Below are 22877 nucleotides of genomic sequence, written 5' to 3'. Positions count from 1 at the left end.
ATGACAGAGGCTCATGAAAATGTATAAACACCCCGTGGTTGACTTTATTTATATGTCTTAAACACAAAACATTTTATTGTGAAGGTTCAGAGTCTAGATGTGTTTGTTCAAATTGTTGTGCTCTTTTTTTAGTTTTTACTGTTGGAAGAATAAAGCAGAGACTGTAGCACTCCTCTTGTCTCTTTTACATACCTCCACAGGTTTAACTTTAGTTTGTGATTTTATTCTCCTACAATAAACATTTCCAAGCAGTCACACATAAATGGGCTTGTTTCTCCTCAAACAATTCCCTATTACCTATTGATGAATGAGTCACCAATAATGCATAAATAATAATTCAGAATCAGAATCAGGCAATGGTAAAATCCACCATATTAACGCAAAAAAATGTAGTTATCGATTGTTACTCATTTACTGAGGTTCTGGAGCTGGACCACGCCTCAATCTCATTCTCCTCCTCATCATCTACCATCATCATCATCATCATCATCAGCAGCAGCAGCAGCAGCAGCAGCAGCACGCAGCAGCAGCAGCAGCAGCAGCAGCAGCAGCAGCAGCAGCAGCAGCAGCAGCAGCAGCAGCATCGTCATGGTCACTGTTATCAATATATATTCCTTCGTAGTCCATTGTTGTGGGGTGGTCCTTACTAATCAAGTAAATCTGTATCTTAATTATAAGATAAGATAAGATAAGATATTCCTTTATTGTCCCACATGGGGAAATTTCATTGGTGCAACGCAGGTAGATACAGAGGTAGATACAGAAGAACAGATCACTTATAGGAAGTCTGAAAAACACTTTCAGTAGAAGATCTCTTATAAATAAATACAAATTAATGTAAGACTTGATATGCTGATTCTTTCTTCTGCCCTCGATCATGATGGATAGAGGACCTTCATTTAACCTTCACCAAGGAACCAAAAGATGAAAATAAACAAAAACAAGGGATGGTCCAATATAGATGTTTTGAGAAAATATCAGCATCTGACGTTTCTCTTACTGGGATATCTTATAAATTCTTGTTCCTTTGTTCCATTCAATTCATTTTTGTAACGCCCAAACCATAACAGCAGTTGCCTCGGAGGGCGACAGTGAGAGCAGATTAAACAATGTTCATAGGGACGTGGAAGTGTCGCACACTCCCGTGTCCTTAGGGGTGGGCAAACTACGGCCCGCGGGCCACATCCAGCCCGCAGCGCCTTTCAATCCGGCGCGCCAAGCTTCTCCCAGTAATATTTAAAAAAAAATGTTTTTCTTCCTTTTTTGTCCTCAGGCATCTGTCTGCACTTGTATCCTTAATAAATATGACGTGTAGTTAATTAAATAATAGATTCAATAGCCTATATTTGACAGAAAAGTTATATTTTATTTGATATTTAATTTATGGGATTTTTTTTTTTTCACACCAATGATGGCGGGCCGGCCCTCCGCTACTTGCCTGGATTCGAATATGGCCCTCGGAGGAAAATAATTGCCCACCCCTGCCTTAGACAAAGGTCCCAAGCTCCCCTGTCCTAGACCCTCTTTCTCAGCAAGCAAAAACTACAAACCCTCTTTGGGCTAAAGTAGAAACCTGGAAGAGTTCCACAGTGAAGGAGAGATCCGACTCCCTCAGACGGACGCGAGATGGACAGTGGAGCTGGAACCACTGAGGAGGAGAACCAGTTCCTCCAGGCAGATGAAGAACTGTTCACTTGAAGTAGAGACCGTTTCTCCAGGCAGTTGAGTTTGTTCTGTTTTTATGATAATATGTAAACTAACAAACCATTTTAGATTCATTGCTCTTCAATATTCAGTTTAATTTTAACTACAGGTACTGGAAAAGCGTCATAAGGCGCTGGTACAGCTGGCAGCCCGGTGTAAACGCTCTCTCTTCTTTCTCACACTTATTGTGCTTTATCTCCTATATTTTGTAAATATAGTTAGTACATTTTTTCTATTTTACTGTACGATAGGGACACGCGCTGGAATAGTTTTTTAATTCAACTGTTTTTGACTTTTTTCGGCTGGATTTGAGCGTTTTTCGTTGCGTTCGTTGTGTTGTTGTGACGTGAGCTAGCTCCGAGCGAGCCCACCAGCCCCCCCGCGCCCTCCGAGCTAAAGTACGGCGTGTCGTCGGTACACGTTTATATACACGTTTATATGAAAGAGGAACTTCACGCACTGGAATCGCTTTAATTCAACTTGTTTTGACTTTATTCGGCTGGATTGAGTGTTTTCGTCGTGTCGTTGCGATGTGTCTTGGCTCTGAGTCCCCCGGCTCCGGCCCCGCCCCCCGGCTCCAGCCCCGCCCCCCGGCTCCGGCCCCGCCCCCCGGCTCCGGCCCCGCCCCCCGGCCGGCGCCGTACCGCGTTTCCACAAAGGAGGAACTAATGAAACTGTGGAGAACAGTTGTCTTACCCGGAGATCGTCACGTTATCCCGTCGCAATACTGACCTAACCTAATACTGATGTGCAATTCTGTCGTATGTGCAATTGCTGTTGGAATTCATGTGCAATTCATGTGCAATTACTGTGAAATTCATGTGCAATCTATGTGCTGTCGTGACACATATTCATGTGCAATTACTGTCGGGATCACATGCAATGGTATTTATTTATTTATTTGTCTATGGGAGTTTTTATTTATTTATAGGAGATCTTCTACTGAAAGTGTTTTTCAGACTTCCTATAAGTGATCTGTTCTTCTGTATCTACCTCTGTATCTACCTGCGTTGCACCAATGAAATTTCCCCATGTGGGACAATAAAGGAATATCTTATCTTATCTTATCTTATATGTGCACGAGATTGATGCAGTTTAGGGAACAAATTGTTCTTCATTCCAGGTATTTTCACATCACATATCGTCCTACATTGATATTTGCACTGATATATTCTCTATCATTTATAAAGAAACAACAATGAATCTGGGCTTGTACTGTGAGTATTAGATACAGTAACATTCCATAACAACGTGTACATTTTGGAGCCTGCTGCCTCTTCTCTTCTGTACTGGTCATGTCATTGAAGGGCCTTCTGACACATGTGGAACAGATGGTGACGCTCCTCTCTCTCTCTCTCTCTCTCTCTCTCTCTCTCTCCCTCTCTCTCCCTCTCTCTCTCGCTCTCTCTCTCTCTCTCTCTCGCTCTCTCTCTCTCTCTCTCTCTCTCTCTCTCTCTCGCTGCTCTGCACATTTGTCACCGTGGCAGCCCTGGCCTCCCTGTCGCTGGCTTGGTGGCCTGGTTTTCTGGCAGTAGGCCGGCCGTCCTCCCCACCTGTGCTGCTCCTAACTGTCCCACCCGAGCTCAGGTTTATGCAAATGGCCACAGAGAAGCTGGTGGGTCAGCTGTGATCCTGAAAATAGCTGAGATTCTGGGATTCGTGGAAAATGCAGGAGCGGAAAGGTCAGGCGATAAACTTACACTGCAACAAAATGACAACTTTCTGTTTGCAATGTGCTGTCCAATAAGAAGGAAGCTGCATTAGTTACAAGGGTGTAAAGGGTTTATAATGAGGCAAAAACTTACACTTCTAATACAATTCCAACGTGTGCATTTATTCCCTATCCTTTATTTCTATTGATCTATCAAGGAGCTCATGCCGCTACACGTCTGCGCTGAGAAAACACTGGGCCAAGAGAATATAATCATCCAGAACTGTATGGACTCATCTCTGTTTTTTGTATCTTGTCTTCCTTTAAATATGGACTAATTATGGAATTTGGGCCATTGAGTGAAATCACCATAAGCCAAACGCTACTACCTGTTCCACAAGACCTAATGTGACTTTATTGTAATTGCTTGACTACAGTCTCATTCAAATCCTCATAAACTGTCGTCTTACCCGGAGATCGTCACGTTATCCCGTCGCAATACTGACCTAACCTAATACTGATGTGCAATTCTGTCATATGTGCAATTGCTGTTGGAATTCATGTGCAATTCATGTGCAATTACTGTGAAATTCATGTGCAATCTATGTGCTGTCGTGACACATATTGATGTGCAATTACTGTCGGGATCACATGCAATGGTATTTATGTATTTATTTGTCTATGGGAGTTTTTATTTATTTATAGGAGATCTTCTACTGAAAGTGTTTTTCAGACTTCGTATAAGTGATCTGTTCTTCTGGATCTACCTCTGTATCTACCTGCGTTGCACCAATGAAATTTCCCCATGTGGGACAATAAAGGAATATCTTATCTTATCTTATCTTATAAACTCGCAGTAAAATACAACATTAACACAACAGATTACATTACACAGTATAAATACATTACCCCATGCACTTCAAACCAACGCTCTCTTTTATTATTTCCTGCTTTCTGCCAAGCTTTGGACTTAAATCCACCCCAAACGCCTCTGTCACCACCAGATGATAACGTTCATGCACTCTGGACACAAAAACATACTGTAGTGCATGTACAGTATTGCTTTGGTGGTGTATCATTAAAGGTAACGATAGCATTAGCATTCACCAATTCAATGCACTTAAAGTTTTCCACTGAAGATATATGGACTTTAAAACCACACTGGAGCTTTTATTTCATGACGGGGCCACACCTAATTTCTTTCATGTAATAAAGTAAGATTCATTTTGCCCTAGTAGTAAAAGGGTGTTGTAAAAGGGTCAACCCATCGACTACATTAAGGTACGGTCAAAGCGTGTTTAAAACTGGCATCTGAGTAAAGGCTATCTAAAACTCTAAAACATCATCACTGCTCTTCCGTTGTGACTGCATTTCCAGTTAAGCAGGTAATTATATTCATTTCAGTTCATTTCAGCTTCACTCATTGGCTGATTTTAATCTATAAAACTATTTGCGGTTGAGCGCCGACCTGTCTCTGCGCTCACGGGACATTTGTTGCTTGCCTGTCACTCGAGCGCGGAGAGCACGGACTGGGGGAAGCGAGCCTTTTGCTGTCCTGCTCCCACAGCATGGAACTCTCTCCGGTCTGAACAGAGGTTGTGTGAGCTGGTGTCACTGAGGGGTTTTTACGCTATTTTGAAAAACAAAGAGCCGACAAAATATGCCACAAAACTGTCTGTACTTTTAAATGTACTGTATTTTCTTATCTCAAACATGTCTCTTCTTTTTTGATGTGAAAGTTTCTCAGTTTGGCCCAGGTCACTCTTCGATCGCAACAGTTTTTATTTGGTTAAACAAAGGTTAATAAATGAATAAATGAAGCGCCAGGCTGCCAGATTTTGCTTTCCTTTCATCTTTTCTCTGTTATCAGTGTTAACCAGTAATCAAATCTAGGCTTTCAAATAAAACATGAACAAGCAATTGATTGAGAGTCAATCATCCAATATCATCCAATGTTTTCCATTTATACAAATACAATTTTAAGATATAAATGGCACTATCAATGCAAAGATACCCAATATCTAAAAAAGCAATACAATGTGTCCTTTTTAATCCATGTTTCCATCTTATGTAATTTCCTTTTCCAAAAACCTAGTTCTAAACTTTATCTAAGACACACACGCCCCGCTGCAGTTTTACCCGAGCCTCCAGCTGGTCCTCGGGGTCCAACCATGACATTGCCATCATCTGATCCAAACAGTTGGTCTTTCTATTTTAGCAGCTGGCCGCGCGTAGAGCCTGCCTTGGCACGCTTTAATTAGTCTGAATACATTAGGCCGGCGCGTGTACCTGGCAGGGGTTAGCGCTGGTGTAATGACCCTGCCAGGCTGCCGTAGTTCTGCTTACCTGTGGGACCACGCGGTGTTCCAATGACAGATGGAGGGGTGGCAGGGACACACGGGTTGGTTCACTGGAGCAAAAAAACCACCATTCAGGCCCCAGTGGGTGTGAGCGCCAGCCCTACCTTTTTTGCTTTATGTCTGCCAAAATGCTAAGCACATGTTTACGGCAACATCATTTAGCCATGTAATTGTGTTTGGAAGGAACTGCATGCTCTGTGATTTGGGTTTAATTAGTGTTGTGTGGGCCACGTGTTAGCTTAAGTACAAATGACCATTGGAAGAATAGCAAAGTGTAACTGTTGTAATGAAAGTAGTAAACAATTAGGAAGGAAGAGAATTGCATTGTCTTTGAATATGAGCCAAATCACCCGTTATTTTGATCATGGTCGACAAATTTAGCAGGAATAAAATCATTTATAGTAAAAATGAATTGCAAACCCTCCGGAGAAAGTAATATCCCCTTGACTTCATGTCCTGTGCTAAAACATAAGCAATGACTTCTCGTAATGAGCTGAGTTATCTAACACCATCATTGTACAAATTAAATTGAATTAATCATATGCAAAGCCATATAAATGATGAAGAATTTATTATAGAAATTATCCGGTATAAAAGAATCGGCTCTTGCATTAATAGAGTGTGTGGAGTGTATCATCATTCATTAAACTGTGAAATTAGGTTTGAATTATAAAGAGACTAGTTTAGTCGTGCAAAAGCTGCAGAGTAGACTAATGAGCGAGGTGGCATGGAAACATTAGCAGGTAAAGGCCTCAACAATACTATTAAAAGTGACAAGTATCCTCAGAACAGACGTCTAGGTGGATTACGCAAAAGGTACATTTTATTGTCTGTCCTCTGCATTTGACACGTCCTTCAATGCCGCTGGGGCACGTCCTCACAGTGCAGCGGTTTGGGACCCCTCTCCAGAGCTTTGATCAGGATGTTACCTATGGAGCATGTTTTGGGTTGATTGGGGAAAACCGAGTGCCCAGAGGAAACTCACCCAGACACCGGGAGAAACAATCAAACCAGACAGAAAGGCCTGGTCTGGCCTGGGAGTCGAACCTGCGATCTTCTTTTTGTGAGACGGGAGTACCTCAAAACAACCACGTTTCTTCATGTGTGTATTTGGTGCCTTTAATGATTTGAACCCGTAGGTGGGGTTTTCAGAGAGCCAGTGACTGCAGCAACAATACCAAAATACAGACACGGAACAGTACTTCACCTTCTCCAGTGTTCCTGTCTCCCGTAATAAAATAAATACTAAACAGAGTTGTTGAATGCCATATTGTGGGACATTCTACGCAAAGTAACAGTAACATACCCTCCATAACAAGTTACATTATGCACCTTTAACATTTGTCATTCATGTTTTATTGTTAGGGATTGGAAAGTATAAAAGGGGAAATAAATTTAGAAAACTATGTGATTAGAAATGTTATCAATTAATAATTAAAAACTGACTTTATCTTTAAAATGGTACTCAAAGTGGTGCAAAATTAAGTGATTTTAATTCAACCTCGAGTAGTATTTATTTTATTTTGTCATTCAAACTGTTGAATTTCATAAAGCTGGTCACAAACTTGAAGAATAATAATGTGTTAAACAATATTTTAAACAGTCTCGCTAATAATTGTGAATAATAATAATAAATAATAATTAAATCATCGTGATGATTTGGCATCATGACATCCCTAGTCAGAGAGGTGAGCGTGTGTTGCGCAAAATGATTTTCAAATGTATTACATTAACTCAATTACACTCGATAAGGCATAACACAAAGGTTTATTTGTTTTGATCTTTTTGGCCGATTTGTTCTAGAGATATACAGTATACGCTTTCACCTGGAAAAAGAAAATTGTCCGATCTGCACCTAAAGATGTTTTATTACTTAGTTTAATCCACTTGCACCCATAGATTTATATGGGACATTGTTCGTCAAAGGCTGTTTTTCAAAAGGCATTTTTCTTCCATAGACACAAGGCAAGTTTATTTGTAGAGCACAATTCACACAAGGCAATTCCAAGTGCTTCACACAACAGGAAAAAATAATGCATTAAAATCACAAAGACATGACAGAAATGACAAATAACAAAACAGATAAAGACATAAAAGAATATATGCACAGCTAAACAAAACAGTTTTAACTTTTTAGCTTAGATTTGAACATTGTCAGAGTAGAGACCAGTCTCACATCTTCAGGAAGAATGTTCCAGATTTTAGCCGCATAAAACAGAAACGCAGATTCCCCATGTTTAGTCCTGACAATGGCACCAGCAGGAGGCCGGTCCATGTTTAGTCCTGACTCTGGCACCAGCAGGAGGCCGGTCCATGTTTAGTCCTGACTCTGGCACCAGCAGGAGGCCGGTCCATGTTTAGTCCTGACTCTGGCACCAGCAGGAGGCCGGTCCATGTTTAGTCCTGACTCTGGCACCAGCAGGAGGCCGGTCCATGTTTAGTCCTGACTCTGGCACCAGCAGGAGGCCGGTCCATGTTTAGTCCTGTCACAGTCTAATCTACTGGAGACAAACGCATGGATAAGTCTCTCCAAGTCTCATTCAGACACTATACTTTGGAATTTGGCAATGTGTTTTAAATGGTAAAAAGCTGCTGAGGTTATTGATTTCACGTGGCTGTTAAAGTTCAAGTCTGAGTCCATTATTACCCCCAGATTTCCAACTTGATTTGTAGGTTTTAGAGCAAGACTCTGGAGCTGACCGCTGACACTTTCTTTTTGTTTCTGTGGGGCAAAGATGATGATTTCAGTATTTTCTGAGTTCAGCTGGAGAAAGTTGTTTTGCATCCACAAACTGATCTGTTGGATGCAGTGACAGAGTGAATCCACTGGTCCAGATTCACCTGCCGATAGTGAAACATAGATCTGTGTGTCGTCTGCATAATTGTGATAGGACACATTTTCGCTGCGTACCAACTGACCTAACGGCAGCATGTAGAGGTGGAATAGAAGGGGTCCCAGGATTAATCCTTTGGGCCCCTCACAGGTCAGGGGCATTTGGTCTGAGACACTGCTAACAATTTCAACAAAGTACTTCATGTCTTCCAGATAGGACCTAAACCAGTTTAGGGCAGTGCCAGCGATGCCCACCCAGTCACAGCACTCAGATATAAAGGAATTAAGACTGAGGCTTTGCCCGTGTGTTTAGGTGGATGTCATTTCAAGGACTTTGCCCCAAAATGGCAGATTAGAGATGGGCCGGTAATGACTCAGTACTGCGGCATCAAGACTGCTCTTCTTTAGGAGAGGCTTTATGACTGTAGTTTTCAAAGACATTGGGAATGTTCCAGATTGAAGCGACATGCGAACTATGTGAGTGAGTGATGCTAACAAACTGTTCAGCACAAACTTTAGAAATCTAGTGGGTAACACATCGAGGAAGCATGTAGATGAACTCAGACTGGTGATGATCTCCTGGACAGTTTTGTCAGTTACAGGTGCAAAGTGAGTCAGCTCTAAGTGTCTTAGTGGTTTTAGGAGTATTTTTTGCATTGTGGAATTTATAGCATTTTTAATGCCCTGAACCTAATGCAAACTTACCTAATTACACTTGTCAGTTTGATCTTATGTGGATAGATGGTTAAAACTGTAGAATGTTCTTAAAATCGTTGGTTTACTTAAAAAAGTCATAATTAAAACATTTGGAAGACAAAACCTGATTAAAAAGCAAAATACATAAGGAAAGCAGCTATAGAAAGCTGGCGCAAGCAGGAAAGTGCACTCTTCGGAAGCAGGAAGTAATCATAAAAGATAAAGTAGCAACTTCACACATCAAACTTTACACTTATTGAAGTTATAACCACAAACATTTTTACTTTTATTACAGTTTTCAGTGATATCTAGTTTGATACACTAAATACTAAAATATCCATCCATCTTCTTCCACTTATCTGGGGCCGGGTCACAGGGGCATCAGTCTAAACAAGGACTAAATATTAAAAGAACATATCCAAATTTACCTCTGTAATATCAAATATGTCATCAGAATGAAGCAAATAATGCTCCTGGCTCTATCCAGATTCATATGTCCCAAATATGTGATATAATATTAATTATTAATTAATGTAATATTTTTTTAACATGAAAACATTATGACGAGGGCCCTTGGTGGTTGATTAGATAAATACTCTTCCTGTGTGGGACAGGCCGCTTTGTGGTGAGCTCAAATCCAGCTCCTGACAGTGTCTCATTCCCCTTGCAATACAGATGAAAAAAACCTGTAATGAATAAAGTAATGTTACATTAATACTAAAGAGGTTTCAAACTGATAGCTCAAATTTTCAGCTTTAAATTTACCAGTGCTTCACAATATTTGTTATTAATTTGACACATATTTCCCACCAAACACTCCATAATCTTTACAGCAAACACCATTGAACTATGTATACCAGACTGTTTGAGGAAACATTTCTGACCTGACCAGCAGAAGGCAGCTCCTCCTCACAAAAGCAGCTGTGACGGGGAAAACTGCAGAGGAGGAGGAGTGAGGGGGGCATTGATGTAACACTTTTTCTCTGTGTTCATTTCATTTGGCCTGCTGCAAGATGCTCCATTGTCAGGGGAGCTGCTTGTGTGTTCATGTGTGTGTGCAAATGTGCAAATGTGTGTGTGTGTGGGCCTGATCCACCCGCACCTGAGAGAGCATAAGACACACAGTTGCCATAGACACCGGCAATTATTCTGCAGCAAAGTGTGTCTGATAATAGGTTAATGCTGCTGGTGAGGTGTCTTCATCACTAATTAGACTAACTTAGAGCACAGCACACGAGTCAAATGTGCAGAATGTGGGGGATGTATATGATCCAAGTGAAGCTAAAAGTGATTAACATTATATTCACTTTTCCAAACACGTTCAAAACATACATTTTTACTCTACAAGACTCTAAATGAAAGAATGTATATTATGTTGGTGTAATACCTCATTCGTCCAGGAGTGATCCATTGTAGAAAAAGATTCAGCGTCCAGATGACAACAACTGAATCTTTAACATTATATATTATGCTCTTTTCTATTTAGTATTTAATTTAATGGTGGCAGAGCAGTTAGTGCTCTCGCCGCTCTCATGGGTTCAAATGTCGGGCCAGCCCAACATCACATGATCTCTCTGGGTGGATGGTTACCGTGGGTTCTCTCTGGGTACTCCAGCTTCCTCCAACTGTCCAAAGACAATTAGCATCTGTAAATTGCCCCTAGCATAAATATGAGAGTGAACGGTTGTCTGTGTGTCTCGGAGCTGGCCCCGCCTGGTGTGCTCCGCCTAAGGCTCCAGTCACCTGCGACCCGTAACGGGAACAAGCGGTAGAAAATGAATAAATATTTGATCGATGACCATAGACAGTATATATCAGTGGACAAAGGGAGGCCATACCATCTGGCTCCAGCCAATTGAATTCCATATTCGGAAATCCGAGTGTGTGTTTCATGGCAACCACTGAGCCAATCAGGAGCGAGGTTGTAGAAGGTACACGCTCCGCCCCGACTGCCCCACAAATTGCCTACTTAGCAACATGGAAGGTGTCAATCAAACTTGTTGATAAGGTGAGCTGGAGCTAGACCTTGGGGAAATAAGACACCTGATTGGTCAGTTATAATTGATCATATCTTGATTTACAAAGATAATCACAAAAAACACCGGGATCATGTAGAGCTTTTAATATGAACATTTTAGCCTGAGCCTGACAGCAGTAGTTACAGAGAAGGAGGAGCAGATTTTCCAATGCAAAGAGAATGGAAGTGCTGCCCGGTGGTTGAGTAGTTAAGGCCGCTGCACACATGCCAGGCTCCAAGTGTAGTGAGTTTGAATGCCGGCTCCGACGATTTATGTCACGTCCTCCCTTCTCTCTCGCCCTCATTTCACGCTCAGGAGTCCTGTCTAATAAAGCCTACGGACGAAAAAATCCTTGAAAAGAATAAAAAGAATGGCAATGGGGGACTTCCCGCCACAGACAGACTATTCGCACTACTACGCAATGCTGCACACATTGGCATTTTAAAATCTCCTTTTAATCTAAAGACCAAGGAGTTGCGGGAGTAAACATGGACTAAGACCTGGAATAAGGAGGCGTTTCTGTGATAAAATGTGAATATATGATTATAATATATGATGTATTTTATCTGCATAATAGTGATATTTTATCTGCATCATTAGTCTAAGAGAAGAACGGGTGTGTGACAGCATTTGTTTGTGAAGGGGTCGTAAAGATGGGCCAAAGGATGTTGCCCCAGAGGGGGGGGGGGGGAGTTGCACCCCCCTTGCAGGCTTTATCTCTACGGAAAAATACCAAGTGCCTTGATGTGAGGCTGACCAATGAGAAATGTAACCCGCCTATTCCAGAATATCTAATAAAACCAACCAGACGCGGGGGTGAGACGCAGGAGGATCACGTAAGCTGCTTACAACAGCTTGCGTGATCAGTCCCCACGTTTTCTCCCATGCATGCCACACAAATGTCTGATGTTTCTGTGTCGTTTCATATTCTAGGTTGAATTGTGTTCTCGATGTGTTACGGAATAGCATCGGTGTATGTCTAATTCCATGACAGTTTCTCAGATACTATTCGAAATCTGCCAGAAATTAACAAAGTTTCACCATGTCTGTCAGGAATTTAAGAGACAATTAAGGCATGGTTTCTAATTTACACATGAAAAACTAGAGCACCAGGTACTGTGCGGTTTGGACCAGACTGGACCGAGCAGACTTGCATGTGCTCGGCTTAGAGAGGAACGTCTATTTGGGAAACTGGATAAATCCAAACCGTCACATCCACCAGCACAACACGAGAGGACTTGAGCCGCATGTACATCAGACTTTCGGCTGCTGCACTCTGCTCCAGAGCTGATCCCAGTGGGCTCTGTCCTCGTGTCCCCTGGACCATGAGACAAACCACTGAGCACTCCGGTGTCCAGCTGTTCGTAGCAATGCGGTGCCGAGCACAGAATGCACCGAAGTCCGAACACACATCTCTGCCTGTAAACTCTCCACGCTGGGTGACAACCATCACCGGGGCTAATGCGGGTCATCGCAGCAGTCTGGGGGTGTGCGCCTCAGGATCACCTGCTCCCGTGGCTCTGCAGCTGTCTGCACTTGTTTATGGATCAAAAGCAGAGTTTAAAAGCAGCGATGTGTGTGCGGACTGGAGAATTCTCTACTCAGGACCCCAGGTTTTGGACCCGATTTAGTCACCACTCAGGGGCTTGCGCGAAAACAAAAAGGCAAATTAAATAAAGAAACAATGCTCTGAGGCTGTATTTAATGTTTTATTTAAAAAATGGGAACAAATTGGGAACAAATTAAAAAATAGAAAAACAATGTTAATATCTCTTGTGCCGTAAGTACGTATGTATGTATGTATGTATGTATGACACCTGAGCAGGTGTCTTACCAGGAGGGAACAGGTGAAACTCGTGGTCAGAGACAGAAGGCTGAGGTAATATCCAAGGTAGAGGCGAGGCAGGTCGGGGACAGACGAGGTCGGCAACAGGGAATAAGTCCAGGGAAAAACGCTGGAAAGTCTGACAATCTGACACTGGCGCAGAGACCGAAGCAGGTGTAGGGAGTGGGTCTGATGAGGAGGCAAGGCTAACAGGCAGAGCAGAAAGATACCATTAGCAGGAGATGAGCAGATTGTGACACACATTAGTTAGAGTACAGCAGTACTACTATGTTCAAGATCACTTGATTTTAATTGTCAGTAAACATTATATGTACTGGGTTTTATAATAAAGTAAATTTCCCACAAACATCTATGGAAACTTTTTTGTTGATTACAAATCTGATTAGTTTTTCAGATGTCATTATTTACGGCATCATTTAATGACAAAGATAAACCTCAAAAGCTAAATTTCAGCCATTCATCACTGCTATTTCTTCCCTGCTGTCATGTCATCCTCCACAAACATTGGTGCAGGAGTTCTATAAGCAAAGATGTGAGGGGAAATGTGCAGAAAGATAATTCTTTATTTTGTATTTATTTCAGACCTGAGTTTGTTTGTTTTTCATACCAGATTTTCAATTCAGAGTTTCTATTGCTCGCTCATGGTCTTCTTCAGAGTGCCATGAGATGTTACTGTGACGTGGCCTGTCAGCTGATTTACACAGGTTTTGGCTCTATTACGTCAAAACTGTCAGATATGAAAAACAAACCAACTCTGGTCTGAAAAAAGAACCTTCTAAAATAAAATACTCTCTCGAAACAAAAGACTGCACAGTTATCAAAAGAATAGCACTTTCCACAGTTACTAAGATAGTAATGTATTTTGCCACCAGCCAGGGGGCGGGTCCAGGTTGCTCTTTTGCTATGTTGGCGACCTTAACGCTGGCGTAAAGAGGCTAGACTTGGCCGCTGGAGGCTGGGGTAGTATGTTACCAGTCCAATGACAACTGTGGCGTTCAAAAGTACCTCCTGTCTGGGAGATGTTTGCAGTCATACCTCATATACAGGAAAAGAAAGCCGTGAGCAATACTCTGTTCAAAAACACACTATTTCTCTGATAATCTGAAGTTGAAGTTCAATACTTTAGTGAATCGTAAATAATTCCTACAAAAAAGTTAACCAAGATCCTTTTGTGTGGTTCATGAATCAAAACAGTCCACATTGGCATACAACAACATCGTAACATTTCAGAGAATCAGCATTCAGGGGAGAGTTTGGGTATTTCTCTACGTGAGAACAAAGTGCATCATCTTATCATCTCCTCCTGTGCCACCCTGCAAATTAAGACTGTCCTCATGAATCGCCGTTCTTACTTTGAGGTGCGGCGACATTTCGAATTCCACGGTTATTAGTTCAGAGTCTGAATCGAGCAGACGTCCACAGCATTAGTCAGCAGGATCCAGAAGAGGAGAGGAGTTCCTTTGATATTCTGGTCTGTAGCATGGGAGGGGCCGGAGGAGACCATGGGGCTGTATTTTGCCCCAGGTCTTAGCGTTAACTTGGGCATTTAGAGCTCATTTCCATGCTTCGGCACAACTGCTAACAGCACAAGGCGTGGAATTCTACACAAGAGTTGTGATTATGCCAAAATATGTGGTGGAGTGAAGCAACTTGAGGGCGTGGTCTGGTGCATTCTGTGAATGGCCATAAAACTGGGACAGACTCCACGTATGATCAGACTTTTGTCTCCGCAGCTCTGGAGCTGACCACAGTAGGCTCAAATAAAGGGTAATTTAAAAAAGGAAACAATGCTCCGACTCTCGATATTTATTATATTTTCAAATTTGGAAACAAATTAAAAAACTGATAATCAAACAATACGGCCCTGCGACAAATTGCCCACTGTCCAAGGTGCACCCCGCCTAAGGCCCAAAGTCGCTCGGATAGGCTCCAGTCACCCGCGACCCCGAAAGGGAACAAGCGGTAGAAAATGGATGGATGGATAATCAAACAATGTTGTTACTCACTTCTTTCATTTCTTGGATATGAGACTGTGATAACATGTGAATATATGATTTTATTTCTGTGATGTATTTTATCTGCATAATAGTGATATTTTATCTACATCATTAGTCCAAGAGAAGAACGGGTGTGTGACAAACTGCATTTGTGAAGGGGTCATAAAGATGGGCCAAAGAATGTTTCCCCAGGGGGGTGACAGCCCAGAGGAGTTTGGGTAATGTTTACCCAAGACTTGATCTCTACGGAAAAATACCAAGTGCCTTGATGTGAGGCTGACAAATGAGAAATGTGACCGCCTATTCCAGAATATCTAATAAAACCAACCAGCATGGGAAAAAACGGGGTGAGACGCAGGAGGGTCAGCCAGGCTCCTTACAACGGCCAGGCTGACACAGCCCAGCGTTTTCTCCCAAGCTTGCCATACAAATGTCTGACGTTTCTGTGTCGTTTCATATTCTAAGTTGAATTGTTTTCTCTATATGTTAAGGAATAGCATCTGGTGTATGTCTGATTCCATGACAGAGACCATGACAAACATCTCCCACACGAGGTGCTTTTAAATGCCACAGTTCTCAGTCATTGGATCAAACACTATCATCATTATGGACTGGCACATCCCACTCCAGCCTCTTTACGCCAGAGTTAAGGTCGGCAAGGTGACAAAACAGCGCCCTGGCCCCGCCTCCTGGATAAGCCTCACTTTATTGCTAAGTCCAGGGTAAAATACGGCTGTAAATCCTTAAGAGCTCTAGAACTGAAAAACCAAACAGAAAAACTAAACTGAACTGCTCTAACTTCAGTGAGCATCTTGTTTTGTCCAGCGATACTCCCTGAGGCCACATCACTTTGGCAGCGTGGCAAGATAACTTTGGAAAACTAACCAATTATAAAAGTATAACTCTTATCAGGGACAGAAGTTATAAAACCATCACAGTCTGATAACTTTAGAACCATGGACTCAAACATATACAGTTGTAACAACAGACACTTTAACCACAATTTTACCATTTTAAGACTGTAGGGGCTTAATTCTGTAACATACACAAATACAATGAAATTGGCAAGTTCAAGTCCATTTTTGATCTTTTTTCTGCACAGAGGAGGACTGTGAGCATGGACCCATTTCCCACTGAGCAGATTGTCCTGTTAAGAATTTACTAATTTTGGCAGGAAGGAGAGGGTAATGGTTAACTTATAGCTGCTTGGTCAGCTCCTCATTAGCACACATGCATGTCCTGGGGGAAGACAACAAGGATCTTTTTGTGGGGATGAAGTCGGCTCATTGTTCTGGTTAGACCCTGTGCCTTGGTTAATTCTGGGTCTGCTGAGTCCGTGGAGAGGTCATAGGTAATCCCGCTACATTATTTTATATATTTTGTGATTATTATTATTCATTATTGTAAGTTGCTCAGCTGCCCCTGAGCCCCTCGCTCCTCCTAGAGCTGAAGAAACAGGAGCTTCAAAACAACGAGACATCATGCCAGTCCCTAAACATGTACATGTTAGCTTAAGCTCCTCCTCCTGCAGGCAATATGGAGGACACAGAGGCCCCCTCAGGATGCAGGGAACCAGGAACATGCCTCAGAAGCTTCAGAGACAGAGATCTGCCAGTTGAGCAGGACTATGATCTGGAGATCGGAGCAGTTTTGGAGGAAGTGAAGGAGGAACTTCCACTGGACAACAGTGAAACTTGGAAGACTTCCAGGAAGGAGGTTTTACAGAAGCCCAGAATCCTGAAGGAGCCGAGCTAATCCACAGGTCCATGTTTGGCAGGTCCATCCCTCGCCTGATCAGGGAGTTATGGTCCAGGCTGTTCAAGTCAACCACAAAAACAAGCCAGTCTTCAGAAAACCAGAGGGCAGGCCGATGTAGCCAACATGTTGATACTATAAATAAAATAAAATGAGGTGTGCATTGTAATTATTTTTTCTTGCTTTATTTTTTATTTATTTTTGTCAATAGAACGCTGATATTTTGTATAACAGGTATTATCCACGTGGATTAGAATTTTTGGAAACCAAGTCCCAGAGTACAAAGATCTCCAAAGGCCGGTTTGCCGTCTCTGCTGTTCTACCGTATCCGCAACATTTTTGTGAAGGTTGCGTCATTACCTGGCCTCTACTTAACAACGCATGTGCCAAACTCCAACTGCACCAACAACAATGGCCCCGCAGAGCGTTTCGTACGCACTGCAGACTTTTTCTGGGCTTCACCTGACACATCAGTGCATGCGCATTGTCTTTGTCTTATATTTCCACAGCGCCACCAAGGAACCTAGCATGTATTACAATGTTTTCAGGCGTTTTGTCTCATATTTAAAGAAATGGTTCCACGTTTGCAGAAAACATTTTAGAAACTATCTCCGTTTGGTCTGTTTGTGGCCTCATATTTTTTTTAACTTAACGCTTTTGTATTGTATTTGTCACACTTAAAAGAAATAAAGCCAAATCTATTATAACCAACTATTCATTTGTTGCAATTCTGAGTTTTCAAACAGCAGCCAAATTAATAAATACTGTTTTTATTTTATGTTTCTGTATCTTTGACAGATGAGAGATTAAAGTTACAAATCTTCATCAAAACATTTTTCTCTGCAGCATATGGCGCTGATCTCTGAAGATGACGAGTGTTTCTATGGCAATATCATCATTTGTTCTAGTTTAGTGCAGCTCTAAAAACCTTCGGCGCCAGACTCGAGTGTGTCTTTTGGCATCAAGGGACAGATAATTAATTGTGAATGAAGCCTAAAGGAGAAGAACTGCCAGTAGAGGGCGCTGTGTGTTATAATGTGCAGAAAAGGGATAATTATATCTAATTGAAGTTCATCTTCAGACTCCCACGCACTTCGCACCTGACTAGTGCCTCTGCTTTGTGAGAGGATAAGAAACTACAGAAGAGAAACAACTTGTATAATAATGTGTACAAGCTTTGGTTTATAACTGGCTGAATACAAGAAAAAAGTAATTGATTAGAAGCATCATAGTGGCATCTATTCCAAAAAATAAAAATAAAATCATGTTCATCTTCTGTCAGTGTTTCACAGTGATGCAGAGGGTTTAATTCCCTGTAAGCCAAAAAATAACATAACCGCAATTTGCTCAAGCAAAAGCATTTGTTGCAAGTTTTGAAATACTTGTTTTAAAATGTGCTTTTAGAATAAAATGTAAAAGTGTTCCACACAGATTTTGAGAATTGTTAAAGGTGGAATGGACGTTTTTTTTCAGCATTTTTTTTATCATATTTCCTCGTGGCGTGGATAAATCATTTGTCTTGCCACGTATCAATCATAAAACGCACCTACCGCTCACCTGCAGCCGCGTGCGGTTCGTCCCCACGTTTCCGCGTGGCTAAGCGCATGGAGCTATCATAATATAGTTCCCTCAGTGTACGGGGCAAAATGAAGACGGAGAAAGACAGTTCGAGCTGACGCAGAAGTGGACAGAAATCTACGGGAGGCGAGAGATGCGATGCACTCCGATGCGCTAATAAACAAACACAGTGTTGTATCAGTCCGCACGGGGGAGTGCGCATGTGCACTTCCGCCTGCGTTCTCAAATCCCCGAAAAATCGTCCATTGCGCCTTTAAGAAATTAAATGTGGTAATTTTACTGAAGAAATGTGCTATTTCTTTCGTCAACAGTAGCAATTCAAATGAATGTCTTACATTTTAAAACATTTACATAGTATATTCACCATGAATGTGCTAAAAAAAAAAAAAAAAGTTACATTTTAGATCATATTATATTTTTTCTGCATGCTTTGTAGACCTCTGAAACTGTCAATCAATATCGGACTGTTTTGGTTAAATATGGAATTCCCTTTTCTTTGTTTAGAGACCTCCAGCTGAGCTTTAGAGATCAGAGTATTCTCAAGACAATACAATATTTTGGGGTATAGCGTTTCCTCTTTTCATTTCTGAAAATGTGAAGTTAGCCATTTCTTTTTTAGACCATAAACACATACTGTAAATGTGGCTCATGGTGATATAATTACTAGGGATTAGAATTAGACATTTATAAAATGGAGAAATGTACTTTTACATTCAACTTAAATATGGCCACAGTTATATGTTATCTTGCTCATATAGAGGTGGGGCTTATCAGTTCTGCAGTTTTGAACAGGAAGTCCATTAACATGTTTCTATTATCAAGCGGATTCAGACCAATAATGCGGTGAACAAATACACACAATGAACAAAATGTAAACTGATGATCTACTCCTTTAATGTAAATGTGAATTCACCAGATTGTATTGTTCCCAAATGTGTACGGATGCTTTTTGGTTTGAAATGTTTTACCAGTCGCTTTCTCCCGACCGTCCCATGTAACCACCAGCACCCTGTAGTGTCATACATCAGCCCTTTTGGCAGTTCTGTCCGGAGTTAGCCTGTGGTGTGTGTTGTGTCTGTGCCCTCGAGACGTCCTTGTGTGCCGGGAGGATGTAATCTGGCTGATACATGGTGCCCCGTGACCCGTACCTGTGCGCGCCCGCGCTCACAGACCACATTACGCAGGCGGGCCTCTAATTGCTTGTGACATTCATTTACCCACCAGGACTATCACCTTCAGCATTACACCGGCATGTTCTGTTGGAGGCGCCGTCTTAAGATGCAAGGGTGTTGGTGTTTAATGCGTCTTGTCAAGCAATGGGTTTCACAGCGACCCACCTCGAATAAGACAAATAAATAAACATAAACAATGTAACAAGATAAAATAGAAATATCTGAACATTTAAATACAACCCTATTTAAATGTATAAAATAAATAAAGCACAAAGTCAACATATTTTGCCCTTTATATTTAAAGGTGCACTATAACCACGTTTCAATTGGTCACTAGTGTTGTACCAATACCACTCCGTACACCTACTTCATTTTTAACGCATTTCAATGAATATATGTAGTTTCAAATAAGCTCTAAAGGGCAAACTGGACACCTGAAAGGGATGGATCAGTCTAATCTGCTGCTGCTGGAGTGTGTTCATCACAAAACAATGAAACATGAACTTGATATGTGTCGATATTTGCATAGCGGTAAGTATCGATATATTTATATTTCGATATCGATACTGAAGTGGCAGAAAATGGATGGATGGATATCGATACTCCCATCCCTACCGTTCAATTTAGAGCACTTTGGAATGTTTCTTTTAAAGGCCCAATGAGTCTCCATGCTCAGTACCTGGCTCCAGCGGCAGAGCTCTGCTACATGAGCACCCAAACATAACAAAGCATTTCTTAATAAATAAAATGAAATTGTACCTGATTTATACTTTTGAATCATCAGGCTGTTCTCAGAAATTCACAAAAAGACGTTTAGTAATTCCAAGTTTATGGAGCTGTGAGATGTGGTTATATTAGAGTAAACACAAAACTGCACTTCTTTGACCACTACTCAGCGTTTTGACATCTCTTTATGTAATGCAATAGGTTTGTCTAATGTTAGCTGCATTATGCACTGGATATATAATACCATGGGTCTTGATGCAAGTGCTGTCTGTCGGTACAGGAAACAGCTGATGCTAACGTGCGCTAGTTTTGTTTTGCTAAGCATTCAACAAATGAAGTTACCATCACTAGAAATACAGTGGTTCATCACAAGATCAAGCCAGTGTTTTGAATTATAATCTTCTGTTTATTTCTGCTTTTTGCCATGTTGTTTTCACCCTTGTCCAATCATCTTGTTCAAAAGCACACGTGACCATTTTGGAAGCTAGTTTTGACTGTTTTGAATGGTCTAATTTGGTTGATCAATTCCACCTAAGACAGTGGAGACTCTTCCAGACCGCGCCGTTCTGCTCCAAAGTGAACCAGTGGAAACGTGGCTTATTTTCTGCTGGAGGTCTGCTAACTGACAGATTTTCTCCATAAGGATGTTATTGCTCAGCCTAGAACACGTATGGCATTAAACTGCTATCTACATGAGACAAGAACTCCACCAGGCCAAGTTACAGGTCAGATCAGTGGACAGGCGATCCTACTCACAATGGAAAAAAATGGCTGTCCAGGTCACTATTTTATAATAGGTTTCGATCTCATTTGTTTCTTTCCTGGTTAAGTAAAGGTGAATAAATAAATGTTGCTGTTGTTGTTTTTTCAATCAAACACATGATTGAACACATGCGACACTGAGGAGGAGGTCAGCCATTCCTTGTGGAGACTTGCAAATAAAAATACAGACCCGACATGAGTGTTACAAACCCAGATCTCACCGCTGTTTGCTGCAGTATTTGTACACGCCGTCCCTCTGGTGTCAGTCAATACGTTGATTGCTGCTTTTCCTCAGCCGATACACACACATTGATTTTCACTGTGTATGCACCACCTATTGACCCAAGGGTGACCTGAAACCTAATCACATAGTCCTGTGCATTGTCCTTTATCTGAAGGAAAGGTGCCAAACAGTTTAAATTGTAAGCTCTTTTTTTTGTTTTTTAGAAATTATTATTATTTTCTTTTTTTCTTTTTTAAACGCATTAACATAAAACACCAGACAAGAGAGTGACATAAAACAAATAAAAATAGACATAAACTAAACAGCATGATATTAAAATGCAAGTCCCATTTAGTCCAAAGTCTATCAAATTTGTCTATTTCCACATGAAGTCCGAATGTTGTGGTGGCTTTTTTCCTAAAGTATGCCTCAAAGGCATCCATTTATTGTGTCCATGGCAGGAGTTTTGAGCCCAAAATACATAGTTTCTGATATATTTAGTTGAGCAGCTGTTCAAATTAGCAATGCATTGGTATAATTTAGATGTTTCTGTTAGATGTTTTGTTCTTTCCAGGTCATAAGCACAGATTTTAAACAAGGATTTTCCAATTCCTCCAAATGTCTCAATTGTTTGTCATCTGCCAATAAGACACAACATGACTCGCAATATTTTTCCCTTGCGCTTCATATTCCGAGTCATACCAGTACAGCAACAATCTGATTTGAGCAGGAGTTAAGTAATTTTTCAGACAAGATAAACCCCAAACTCTTGCGATTGTTTTGTTTCACTCATCAAACAGCCGTTGGGAATGGAAATTGGAAGAGTCTTGAATAGAAAGAGAAATCTTGGCGAATCATATTTTTCATAGTTTTGTTTGAAACCATTCCATTGTAGCTCTGGCTTTATGTTTAGAGTCATTGTCCTGCTGAAGGTGAAGCTCCGCCCCAGTCTCAAGTCTTCTCACGTCAACAGGCTTTCTTCCAAGATTGCCCTGTATTTAGCTCCATCCATCTTCCCATCAGCACTGAGCAGCTTCTCTGTCTCTGCTGAAGAAAAGCAGCTCCACACATGGTGCTGCACCTCCATGTTTGACATGGTGATGGTGTGTTCAGAGTCATGTGTTTCCACCCCGCATAGTGTTTTGCTTTTAGACCAAAATTGTGGTAATCTGTCCACATAAAGCTCAGTCAAACGCATTTACTTTTCTTGTTTATCTGTTATTTTAATCATATATTACTGTGTTCAGCAACGCAAAGGGATTGTCAGCAAACGATAAGTTATACAAGCGATGGCTGATATTGTGTAGGGTACATAGCATCTACACTTTAGCTCTGGAACTGTGCAAAAAAAAGCTAGGAAGAAAAACTTAAAAGTGAGCAGATATACGGGCCACTTATGGCTCCAATGTTGAATGCAGCTCCACATTATCCTTATCTAGGTGTTGTTGACTGTACAATCCGATAGCGAAAGGCTAATATGAGGCAGTGGCTTCTCTTATGCCACTGACACTGGAGTGAATTTGAGTGTTAAAACCTTTACTCAAGCCCCGATATCT

Source organism: Eucyclogobius newberryi, unplaced genomic scaffold (assembly GCF_026437365.1).
Source record: "Eucyclogobius newberryi isolate DKJ021-1_F unplaced genomic scaffold, fEucNew1.0.hap1 SCAF_8, whole genome shotgun sequence".
Lineage (NCBI taxonomy): Eukaryota > Metazoa > Chordata > Actinopteri > Gobiiformes > Gobiidae > Eucyclogobius > Eucyclogobius newberryi.
This window is presented reverse-complemented; position numbering follows the sequence as displayed.